Raw genomic sequence first — 14,083 nt, 5'->3', positions numbered from 1 at the left:
ATATATAGGGAGAGGTAGCTTGTAGGAGAAGCTAACCTTAACCATGGTTCACTAGGAACCATGGTAGGATTAACTTAAACTCCCACGGTTTAGCTAGCTTCTAGGAGAAGCTAACCTTGACCATGGTTCACTTAAGAACCATGGTAAGGTAAGCTTAACCTCCCTTGGTTTAGAAGCTTGCAAGACAAGCTTCAAAACCAAGAGGTGAAGCTTGAGAAATTCGGCCAAGGAGAAGCATATGAGCTAGGCGGCTTTGGACAAAAAATGGCTCCATGATTTAATTTGAAAAACTTTGATTTGGTTTAGTTAGGTTCATCATATGATGATGAGACCTAGCTAAATCAAATCTATGAAAAATTAGGAGCAAAATGAGTCCAATATGCAAAATTTTGCCTAGGCCCAATTCAGGCCCAATTTCTAAGCACACCCTCAAGCATTGCTAAATGTCACCCCCTTTTCCCTACTGAAAAAATATAAAATGAATGTATCATCTAGGGAGGTTAAATGGAGCTAAAATCTCCAAGTAACCTACCTTAAAAACAATATACACATAATAGGAAAAAGCAAATAAAGTGCCTCTCAAATACAAAGGCAAAAATAACCTATACAATAGACTATGTATAAACTGTACAATATGAACAAATAGAACTAGGCCTTCTCTTCATGATAGAGCATTCCAAGTGAAGATTATCTTGGGCCTAACAAGCCCATTAGTCTTCTCAAGATCCAGCTCTTCCTGTATCCTCCTAGCCATAGCTCTGGTCACTGGGCCCTTGGCCCATGGTCTATCATCCCCTCCTTCTTGAGAAGGATTTGTCCTCAAATCTGTAGGTTCTTCTTCCTCATCATAACCTGCAAAGGGAATAAGATCACTTATATTAAAAGTGTTACTTACTCCATAATCACTAGGAAGATCTAACCTGTAAGCATTATCATTAATTCTTTGGAGGACTTGGAAGGGACCATCTCCTCTTGGGTTGAGTTTTGACTTTCTTTGAGAAGGAAACCTTTCCTTTCTCAAGTGAAGCCAAACCCAATCCCCTTCCTCAAAAATGAGGGCTTTCTTTCCCTTGCTTCTATCTAAAGCAGTTCTCTCATTTTGTTGTTGTATTTGAGTTTTAACCTTCTCATGCAATTTCTTAACAAATTCAGCCCTCGATACCCCTTCTTTATGAAAATAATGAGAAGAATCTGGTAGGGGTATTAGGTCTAAAGGAGTAAGAGGGTTAAAACCATATACAACCTCAAAAGGTGAGATTTTGGTAGTCTTATGGACTACCCTGTTGTAAGCAAATTCAATGTGGGGCAAGTACTCATCCCAAGATTTATGGTTACCCTTAAGGACTGCCCTTAACATTGTAGATAGGGATCTATTAACTACTTCCGTTTGCCCATCAGTTTGTGGGTGACAAGTAGTAGAGAAAAGTAATTTAGTTCCTAGCCTACTCCAAAGAGTTTTCCAGAAATGACTAAGGAACTTAGTATCCCTATCTGAGACAATAGTTTTGGGTAGACCATGAAGTCTAACCACTTCCTTGAAGAAGAGTCTTGCTATGTTGCTTGCATCATCTATTTTGTGGCAGGGTATAAAGTGGGCCATTTTACTAAATCTGTCCACTACCACAAAAATAGAATCCATGCCTCTCTGGGTCTTGGGCAAGCCCAAAATAAAATCCATACTGATATCAACCCATGGAGAGTTAGCAACAGGCAAGGGTGTATAGATGCCATGAGGCATTACTTTAGACTTTGCTTGTAAACAAGCTATACATCTAGAGCAAAACCTCTCAACATCCCTTCTCATATGGGGCCAAAAGAATTTTTCTTTTAGAAAACTTAGAGTCTTTTCAACTCCAAAGTGCCCCATGAGACCACCCTCATGACTTTCTTGAACAAGGAGTTTTCTTATAGATCCTTGGGGTATACAAATTCTTCCCTCTTTATATAAGTACCCCTCAGAAATATAGAAACCTCCTTGAGGCTTTGCTAAGCATTGGGTATAATTTTCTTTAAATTCGAGATCATTAGTATACAATTCCTTAATGTGATTAAATCCCAAGATTTGAGATCCAAGGGAGATTAACAAAGTGTGTCTCCTAGAAAGGGCATCAGCCACAACATTATTTTTCCCTTTCTTGTATTTAATCACATATGGAAATTGTTCTAAGAACTCTACCCACTTAGCATGCCTTTTGTTTAGCTTGCCTTGGCCCCTCAAATATTTAAGTGACTCATGGTCACTATGAATGACAAATTCTTTGGGAATAAGGTAGTGTTCCCAAGTTTGAAGGGCCCTAACTAAAGCATAAAGCTCCTTGTCATAGGTAGGGTAGTTAAGAGAGGCACCTTTGAGTTTTTCACTGAAATATGCAATAGGGTGCCCACCCTGTAACAAAACCGCACCTATGCCAACTCCAGAAGCATCACATTCTAACTCAAAAGTTTTTGAAAAATCTGGTAGAGCTAGAAGTGGTGCATGAGTAAGCTTATGCTTTAAAGTTATGAAGGCATTTTCTTGTTTCTCTCCCCATATAAATTCCACATTTTTCTTGACTAAATCATTTAATGGGGAGGCAAGTGTGGAGAAATTAGGAACAAACCTCCTATAGAAGCTTGCCAAACCATGGAAGCTCCTAATATCTCCAACACTTTTAGGAGTGGGCCATTCTTGGATGGCCTTGATTTTCTCGGGGTCCACATGAACCCCTTTTTTACTAATTATAAACCCTAGAAAAACTACACTATCTACACAAAAGGTACATTTTTCTAAATTTCCAAAAAGTTGATTTTTCCTAAGAATATCAAAAACTTGCCTTAAGTGTCCTATATGATCATTTAGACTCCTACTGTATATGAGAATATCATCAAAATAAACTACTACAAATCTACCTATACAATCCCTAAGGACATGATTCATGAGACGCATGAATGTACTAGGAGCATTGGTGAGCCCAAAAGGCATCACTAACCATTCATATAATCCAAACTTGGTCTTGAAAGCGGTTTTCCATTCATCTCCTTCTTTGATTCTAATTTGATTGTATCCGCTTTTAAGATCAACTTTAGAAAATATGATGGCTCCATGAAGCTCATCTAACATGTCATCAAGCCTAGGGATGGGGTGTCTATATTTCACAGTGATGTTGTTGATGGCTCTACTATCACAACACATTCTCCACTTGCCATCTTTTTTTGGAACCAACAACACTGGAACAGCACAAGGACTTAAGCTCTTTCGAACCCAGCCCTTCTCCAACAAATCTTGGACCTGAGACTCAATTTCTTTAGTTTCTTGGGGGTTGGTCCTATAGGCAGGCCTATTAGGTAGGCTAGCTCCAGGCACCAAATCAATTTGATGTTCTATTCCTCTAGAAGGAGGAAGGCCCATTGGACCCTCGGGAGGAAATAGATCATCAAATTCTTTTAAAAGTGTTTTTACCCCCTTAGGTAAAGTCTCATGTCCACTAGATGTGGCAGTGCAAGAAAGAGTTCCTTTACAGAGAAGGAAATAAGAGGGTTGTTGAATCAAGAAGGTTTGTTTGGAAATTTTATTCTCTTGATTAACGACCTCTAGGGAGGGAACTCCTTTCTCCCTAGATTCCTCTCTATCCTTAAGTTTCACAGACTTTTTTTTTTTCTCTCTTCTCTTCTCTTTTTATAAATTTCTTTTCACTATCTCTTTTGAGTTTCATTTGTGCTTGATCCTCAGCCACCTGTTGAGGAGAAAGAGGATGAAGCACAAACTTTCTTTCCTTATGTGTAAAGGTAATCTCGTTAGTAAGGCCATTGTGCATGGTTTTCTTATCAAATTGTCATGGCCTTCCTAATAAGATGTGACAAGCTTCCATTGGTACTACATCACATAGCACCTCATCTTCATAGTTCCCAATGGAAATTTTGACCTTTACTTGTTGGTCAACTGCTAAATCACCATCCTCATTAATCCAATGGAGTTGATAAGGTTTAGGATGGGAATTAGTAGTTAAACCCAACTTCTCAACCAGCCTAGTGCTACAACAATTACACCATGAGCCACTATCAACAATGAGAGAACATGCACTGTTTGAAACTTTGCATCTAGTATGAAATATGTTCTCTCTTTGTGATAGAGTATCACTAGGTTGGTTGTTGAGGAGTCTCCTAATCATTAAGAGCTCCCCTTCATAAGGAAAAGTAGACTCTACACCTTTCTCTTGATCACTTGCTTCTTCCTCACTATTACTAGAGGAAGTAGTAGCCTCATCTTGGCTACTATAAATGTCATGCCCCCTCATGATCATTACCTTCTTTGTGGGGCATTGGGAGGCAATGTGGCCTCTCCCTAAACATTTAAAGCACTTAATATCACTAGTCCTAGAACTAGTGTGTGTAGTGTCCTTTCCCTTTCCCTTATCTTTTTCTGTGGCTAGATTTTTGGAGGGTTCAAAAGATTTCTTCTTTTCAAAAGTTTTTCCCTCCTTCTTGGAATCTTTCTTTAGAAATGAAGAGTTGGAGCTATTTTTGTAAGATTTCCTCATTCTTTGTTGTTCTACCCTTACACAAAGTTGGACCAAGTCATTTAGGTCCCTGTAGGGTAGTAGCTCCACTTGGTCTCTTATTTCTAAATTAAGACCACTCAAAAATCTAGCTACAGTAGTAGCTTCCTCTTCCCTAATACAAGCCCTCATCATTAATAGCTCCATTTGTTGCCTGTACTGTTCTACGGACATGTCTCTTTGTTGGAGCCTTTGGAGCTTATTCATAAGCTCCCTCCCATAGTAGGTAGGAATGTGCCTCCTCCTCATTGCACTTTTAAGATCATTCCAATATTGAATTGGAGGATCATTGTGGAGGCGTCTCTCTCTCTCTAGGGCTGTCCACCAATACATGGCATGCCCTTGGAAGCTAAGGGCAGCCAAAGGTACTTTCCTCTCTTCACTTACCCTATGGCAAGCAAAGAGTTGCTCAACCTTCATTTCCCAATCTAAATAAGACTCCACATCATCTTTGCCAAAGAATTGTGGGAGGTCAACCTTGACTTCCCTTGGCCTAGTAATTCTCCTAGGAGTATGTTGGTAGTGATCCCCTTGATTCATGCTTTCATTAGGGGATGTGTATTGGGAATGTGAGCTCCTACTCTTTTTCCTATGTTTCTTCATATCTTCTTTCAATTTTTCCTCCTCTTGTCTTAAAATTCTCAACTCTTCCTCAAGATAAGCAAGTTGTCCTTCTCTTTCAATTCTTTCCTTCTCTCTTTGAATGGACTCTTGCTTTTTCCATAGTTTAAGTGATTTGAGCTCTTTAGTAATGTAAGAAAGACTTTTTGGAGAGCCATCACTTTCACTATGGGAGGAATCTTGAGACATTTTAATTCAAGAGATATTTTTCACACAAAAATAGTTTTTATGAAAATAAGGTTTTGGGGTGCTTTAGACTTGGCACTTAGAGGTCTAAGAGTACAAATTGAACTTTGGAGGGAGGTGAGCTACTAAAGAGCCACTTAATAACCAAGCCTCTTCAAGTAAAAATCTCTAAACCCCCTTGTACTTTTATCTTGCACAAAACAATTTTCACAAAGAACTTTTCTTAAAGAAAAATAACAAGCAAGTGCCTATGTGTACAATTTATAAAATGCTTGAAAACATAAAGAGCATGAAAACATAAATTGCTTGAAAACTTAAATGACTGAAAACATAAATTGCTTAAAACATAAATTGCTTGAAAACTTAAACTAGACGTTGAAAGCAATTAAACCTAAGTGAGAGCTTGAAAGGCACCAAAGACCTTCAAGGACCACTCTCACAAGTACTACACGTGATTACTATAAAAGTTCTTAAGGAGAGATGGAGATACACCAAAGGCACTCCAAGACACTCCTTAATAAAGGCCTTGTACAAAAATTTAGAAAACAAAAATTACAAGGTAAATGAAATTCAAATTTGCTTCAAATGAAATGTAAATTTACACTCCAAATGAAATGTAAATTCACTCTCAAATGAATTTAGTGGCTGCACCTAATTTCAAGGAAAACAAATTAGCCACTAATTTAGAACAAATTTAGAGACGGATTTTGTAATGAAAAACTAGGTTTTAGAAACCAAAATTTCCGTCACTAAATTTAGTTCTAAATTTTCACAAAAATTTTCACAATTGGTTTAGTTTCTTGTTGCTCCAATTCAGCCACCAACTGCAGCCTCACAAGGTGTTTCACTCCTCTTAGAAGCAACCTTGATGTTAGTCACTTCTAGGTGTTTCCAAGAGCCTTGCCACCAAGAGAGAACAAACTCCCTAAGCAACCACCAAAGCCTTCAAGTGGATGTCCTTTGCCTTGGCCTCCTACACCTTTTAAGAAGCACTCAACCACCTTCAAGACTGAATATTAGTGCTAAAAACTGAAAAAGAACAATTTAGAATAGCTACACCAATTGGTAGAAGAAAATGTGACAAACTAGAAAGAGTTCCACAAAAAAAATGACAAGCAACAATTAAAGGAATTTTGGAAAGCTAGCACACACAAGAATAACCTAGGAAAGGCACTAGAATGGATTACAAAATTAAAAGCTAAGATTAGAAAACAAAATAAGACACAAATGATATGGCTGGACCAACAAAATAAGTAGGCAATCACACACCAAAACCGAGAGCAACACTTAACAATTTTCACTCCTTTTTGGCTTTTTCTTTTGCTATTTTCTTTCTTTTTCTTTTGCAAAATATTTTTCACTTGTTTTTCTTTTAATATTCAGGAGTTTTAATGCCTTTTGAACACTTATATGTCTCGGTTTTAAGGTAGAAAAACTGCAGCAAAAAATTTCACACAAAACAAGAGGTGTTCACATGCATTTTGTAGTTAGTGCTTCACTATTTTGTATTGTTTTTAGGTCAAATTTTTAAGCACTCATTCTTTTGTTTTTCTCATGCATTTAGGACACTCACACCTCTGTTTTGTCTCTGTTTTAAGGTTCAAAAAATTGCAATAGGTTTCAGCCACACAACAAGACTCAAAGAAACCTAATAGGAGAAGTGTTTAACAATTTTTTTTGACAAAACTTTTAACAAGACATAATAGAAACCTAACTCTAGGAAATTTGCTAGAACTAATAGCAAATTAAGAACTCAATCATGTAAAACAAAAGCACATATAGTAAGGTACAGATTTAATAAGAAAAGACACACAAATTTTCGGATACAAAGACACAAAACAAAATTAGGTCAAACAAGCTAGTCTAGGAAGTTTTAACATACAAAGGACTACACATGACTTCTATGACAAAACAAGTGATTCAAAACAAAATCTAAACTCAATGCATGTTGTCCAATCACGGACACATGTGAATGAATGGAGATACTCAAGTAAAAATTAAAAACGCACAAGGTTAAGAGTACCTAAAAGCACAACACCGAAATTGATTCACAAGAATAGGAACAAGCAAACATGAATCAATCACCTCATATTAGACATATAGGATCCATCAAAAATCATATTAGAACTAGATCCTTGCAGCAAACACAAGTTTAGACATATACAAGGAAGATACAACACGGATTCAAGTAGAAAAAATTAGAGACAAAAACCTCAAGAGCACTAGGCTCTAGATACCAAAAATGATGGAGCTACTTGGAGGAGATTGAAGTTCCTTCAAGCTCTCCATGCTTAGGACCGAAAATGCTCTTGAGTTGACCTTGAAAGAGATCCGAAACTCCTTGAAGAAAGCTCCAATGGAGTAGAAGTCTTTGAAGATGATTCGGTTCTCCTTAGCTTGTTGTAGAAGCTTGAGGAACCAAGACAAAGTTTGAATAAACTTTGAGGGAAACCTAGAGTGGAAGTTCTCTACGGTTTAGGGACTCTTGAGTTGAGAGAAATCTGAAGATTTAATCTCATTTATGTTCAAAAGTGTCTTACAAAGTGTAGAAATCAAATATATAGGGAGAGGTAGCTTGTAGGAGAAGCTAACCTTAACCATGGTTCACTAGGAACCATGGTAGGATTAACTTAAACTCCCACGGTTTAGCTAGCTTCTAGGAGAAGCTAACCTTGACCATGGTTCACTTAAGAACCATGGTAAGGTAAGCTTAACCTCCCTTGGTTTAGAAGCTTGCAAGACAAGCTTCAAAACCAAGAGGTGAAGCTTGAGAAATTCGGCCAAGGAGAAGCATATGAGCTAGGCGGCTTTGGACAAAAAATGGCTCCATGATTTAATTTGAAAAACTTTGATTTGGTTTAGTTAGGTTCATCATATGATGATGAGACCTAGCTAAATCAAATCTATGAAAAATTAGGAGCAAAATGAGTCCAATATGCAAAATTTTGCCTAGGCCCAATTCAGGCCCAATTTCTAAGCACACCCTCAAGCATTGCTAAATGTCACCCCCCTTTTCCCTACTGAAAAAATATAAAATGAATGTATCATCTAGGGAGGTTAAATGGAGCTAAACTCTCCAAGTAACCTACCTTAAAAACAATATACACATAATAGGAAAAAGCAAATAAAGTGCCTCTCAAATACAAAGGCAAAAATAACCTATACAATAGACTATGTATAAACTGTACAATATGAACAAATAGAACTAGGCCTTCTCTTCATGATAGAGCATTCCAAGTGAAGATTATCTTGGGCCTAACAAGCCCATTAGTCTTCTCAAGATCCAGCTCTTCCTGTATCCTCCTAGCCATAGCTCTGGTCACTGGGTCCTTGGCCCATGGTCTATCAGTATGCTTATATGTAGATGATTTCAACATGATCCTAAAGAGGCTCAGTTTAAAGGTGTAAAGTGTATATTCATATATCTTGCAAGTTCTACTAACATAATATTTATTCTATAAGAAAGACAATGATTTCAAGTTAAGAGGATTCTATGATGTAGACTATACTAGTGATAAGATTGAAAGAAAAAACACATGTGGAAGATGTCATTTCTTTGGTCCTTCCCTCATTTCTTGAGCTAGAAAAAGAGCAGAACTCCATTGCTCTCTCCACTGTAGAAGCAGAATACATCTTTATTACTATTTGTTGCTCACAATTATTATAAGTAAAGTATCAATTAGAAGACTATTTTAGTCTTGAGCATATCATACATGTTTTTTTTATGACAATACTAGTGTCATTAATCTTTCTAAAAATTCCATACAACACTCCAAAGCTAAGCATGTAGAGACAAGATATCATTTCATATGTTATTATGTACAAAAAAGAGTTTTTAACGTAAAGTTTATTGATATTAATCACCAATAGACTCATATCTTTACTAAAGCTCTAGCTAAAAAATGCTTCAGATTCATTAGAGACCATTTGCATTTAAAGTATGTATCAAACTAAGCATATATGTACATTATATTACTTTAATTTAATTTGCTTCATCTATCATACATTATCTTATGTTGATGTGTACATGCATAGTTTGTTTGGCTCATTAATTTGATACACATTAATTTAATTATATGTAATTATTATTTATATGTATGATAATTTTCTAATATAAATTATCTTTTTCCATTATTTTATTATTTAATTTTATGTTGAGTTATACTTTATAGATATAATGTTTAATTAAATGTTGGTCTTATCCTATTGAGATTTTAATGATGATGTGAATATATGTTAAGTTGGACTTAGAAAAATGGTTTTTTTGTTATCTTTGCATGATTCTTTTTGCATGCTCTTTTTCTTTTAATAAATAAATAGTTAATAAACAACTATATATATATATATATATATATATATATATATATATATATAGAAAGAGAGAGAGAGATGAGGGATCTATTTACATAGTAAGTTTACCTAGACTTATTATGTTCAATAACACATGTTCTATATCAAATCTCAACAATTTTAAATTTAAAGTTCTTAATGTGTACATATCAAATCTGCAATTTTTTAAAAAAATTGAAAATCATTTGATACTTTGTTTTATTAATTTAAATTGACGGATAACATGTTTTATGATTATTCGTCAATTTGAATTAATGGAATGAAGTATCAAATGATTTTCAATTTTTTTTAAAAAAAATTGCATATTTGATCTGTGAATTAAGAACTTTAAATTCAACAGTTGAATAATTGAGATTTGATATAGAGCATGAGTTATTGAATGGAGTAAGTCTAGGTAGACTTACTCTTAGAATAAAGGGATCCCTTCATATATATATATATATATATATAGAGAGAGAGAGAGAGAGAGAGAGAGAGAGAAGGGGGGGAGGGATACGTTTACTTTAGGAGTAAGTCTATTTAAACTTAATTGTTCCATTAAATAACTCATGTTTTACATCAAATTTCAATGATCCAATCGTTGAATTTAAAGTTCTTAATGTATAGATCAAGTTTGCAAATTTCTAGAAAATTTGAAAATCTTTTGATACTTTATTTCATTAAGTTAAATTGATGGATAATCATAAAATCATTATATACATTGATTTGAATTAATGAAATGAAGTATCAAATCATTTTTATTTTTTTAAAAAATTTACAGACTTTGATCTATGCATTAATTAATAACTTTAAATTCAATGGTTGAATCGTTAAAATTTGATGTAGAACATGAGTTATTAAACAGAGTAGTCTAAATAGATTTACTCTTAGAATAAATGAATCATTCACACACACACATATATATATATATATATGGAACGCACCTTCCAACAACAAATAAAAGAGGAAATATATTGGAGTAATTTAAATATATCAAACCTAATAATTGATTGTTCGATACATGTGTCACGGTCTAGGAAAATCAAATTCCAACGCTTTTATTTATTATAATATTTTGTAATTTATTCAAATTAAAAAACACAAAAGTATTCTTCTTTTTCTCTAATCGGAAGTATTTGCTTTAATTTTCACAATAATCAAAGTTTATTGTTATAACCGCTACATTTGAATTTAAATCTGTATTACACAAATTTTTTAGGATACAATACTTGGATTGTCTATTTTACTACTTGTTTACTTTGATACATTTGACTAAATTCTTAAAAAGTAAATGACATAGTTGTCAATGACTTGTGTCTCAATATATAGACAAATTTTATTTTATTTTTTCTTAGGTTTTATTTTCTACAAAAATTAATTTAAATTGTCCCGATTTCACTTGTTTCCTCCCATGCGTTGTTAATTCTTTGCATGCGAGGTAGAATGTTTAGCTGATCATCTATTGTTGGAAACGAAGATGAAAAGAAGAACTAAGGAAATAGTTGAGATAGAAAATTCGATTTCAAGGAAGTGCCTCAAAAAGTCTATAAATGCTCATATCAGAAGAGGAAACAAAGAGGATAAATGTTTCTCTCATTTTGAAGGAGTTTATGCAGTATTGGACTATTAGACTAATGACGTTTAATAAGCCTTGATAAAAGTCAACTCAGATCTCTAACTTTATCTTTATATTTGCATTTGTTAATTTAAAATTGTGTATGCAGTGGAAGAAAGGTTTTTGCATAATTAATACTCACTTATTAAGTGAATACTTATATTACTTAAGTGAGTTTACGTATGGAATAAAATGTGATTCATTAGAGTCTTTCACTTAAGCGAGATCTGATTTTGCTTAAACAATAAAACCTCTCAGATGAGGGGTGACTTTCTAGAGTCACTTGCTTAAGTTGAACACAAAATTTGCTTAAGTGATAAAAAAAATATTTTTAATTTTAATTTTTAGTTTTAAATGTAGTTTAAGATTTTCTACATATTTGTTTTTAAATTCATTTTATACATTTCTTTATTTTAATTTTCTTTTACCTAGTTTTACTTTTTCTCCTTTGTTCTTATAGTTCTCCTTCCAAAATTTATACATATGGAATAAACTAAAAAATGTGGAAAAAATAATTTTGAATTTTTTTTATAAAGAATGATTTATTATATTTAAACTATAAAAATTCATATTTTTTATTTAAATATTTAAAAACATTTAATGAAACAAATTAAATAGTGTTTCATCGGTATTTTTGAAACGGAAAATGACACTTGTTCAACAATTTTATTTTTTAAAAAGAGAAAGTGAAAAAAGAGTGAGAAATTTAAAATATTATAAATAATATATAATAAAAAAATAATACACTATATTATTTTAAAACATGTTTTTAGCGTGACTATTGTTTAATTAATTAATTAATTAATCACTCAAACTTGTTTTATAATTGAATAACTAAAATTAACCTAGTAATTTAGGATTTAAGATTAATTTATTTAGTAGTTAGATAGGGAGGTTTTAAGGTAGTTAGAAATATGGAGATCTAGGTTCAATTCTTACTGCGATCATCTTTATAATTTTTTCTATCTTTAAAAAAAAAAAAACTTGGTTTATAATTAAACTTTAGAAAATATATGGTGTCATTTTTATCTTTGTTTCATTGGGAGTGTCCATTTTGTTTGCACTTATAGCATCTAAGAAGACACGCGATCATGGAGACAGCCGAAGATATCAGACTTAGTTTACTTTCATTCATTTGTCTTAATCATTATGACTCTTGCCCATAAAATGCATTTTCTTACTGACATTTTGGACCATTCCCTTTCCATTAAAACCAAAAAATTCCCTAGCTGCCTTTATTTCTCTTCATGGACCACACATGATACCCATCTATGTCTGCAAGATTGATTCGCATGCCTATGTTTCCATGTTAGCTATACTATCTCCTTCTACACGTATCTTTAAATATTTTAGATTACTACATGCTTATGTCAACAAAAAAAAATTAATACATCTAAATTAAAAATAAACATGTTTTCGTACCTTCTAGAATTTATGAAGATCGATCGGTTTTACTTTAAACAAAATGTCTTATTTAAGTTTTTTTTAATATGACTTTTGATTCTCAGCTAGATTTAGATATGCTCTATAACCAGTTTATATGTGTGTTTTCTATATCACTTAAAGGATCAAAGTGGTGTATGTTTAAATTAGAGACTAAAATAACATGTTTTTTTAGAAACTATATTTTTAAACTTTTATAAACTAAACATATTTTACCCATTGAAGAATATTTAATGAAAGTAAATAATTATTATATTTAAATAATAATTCCCTTATTTTAAAATTGATTTTTTTATTCATAAAAACTATAAAAATAATAATAATGTTTAAAATTAAAATTATATTCATATTATTTCAATTCTCACTATTAAATCGATTATAATAATTCTTAAAGTTTTGATTCTTGATATATGGAATAATAGGAATGAAATATTAAACAATGATACTTAACAGGTATAAAGTATCTTCTTAATAGTACTTTATAAAAAATTAAATAACATTAAATATGTTTCACAATTTAAAAATATAATAGTAATTTAATACGAAGTAAGAAACTTGTTGCAAACTTGTAATTGTTAAATTAAGATTCAATTATGATTAGTGTTGTTAATAATTCTTTTTAATTATATTATTAATATCATTGATAACTAATTTTTATTTAAGAAATTAAGTTAACTAATTTTAGTAGGACTTCTCTTCTAACAATAATTTTTTCATATATAAAATTCGATTTAGACGTTGTATTAAAGAATTATTGTTTGTGGAAAAAGTATGGGTCAAACTACACTTTTAGTTTTGTGCGAGTCTGTGACACCTCATTTTCACAGTAATTAAGATATGTGTGTACAATATCAGAGTTTTCTGCAGATGAATTTTCAACTACATCAATCACAACCATTAAAAGTATTTTATTTAAATAATTATAAAGTAAATAGTACGTTCAAAACTTAGAGCAACTCCAACGCAAGTGCTTATCCGGTTTCTTATTTATAAGCACCGTCACTAACAAGAAATACCAATTGGAGTACGTTTACGTGGCATAACAAGGAAAAAAATTTTTAGTTCCGTGTCTTGCAGAAACAATGGTGCTTGCCTGCTTTTGTTGTACATTTTTTTTTTCTTCACTTTTCTTTATAAATTATAGTGTGAGATGTGAGGTGTCAAAAAATGTAGTATAAATTGTAGAAAAGTTGGGGTGCATATAAGCAATTCTCGTTAAAGCAAAAATTATAAGAATATAATATGAATTGCTTATGAGTAATGTGGCATAATGGGACCCATTTAAAGTGGTAGAGAGTTCATAGTAGATGTAGATGCTCTTATACACATTGGATCTTAAACTGCATGACCGCAC

Source organism: Cajanus cajan, chromosome 3 (assembly GCF_000230855.2).
Source record: "Cajanus cajan strain Asha chromosome 3, NIPB_CcT2T_4, whole genome shotgun sequence".
NCBI lineage: Eukaryota > Viridiplantae > Streptophyta > Magnoliopsida > Fabales > Fabaceae > Cajanus > Cajanus cajan.
Note: the sequence above shows the minus strand (reverse complement) of the source record.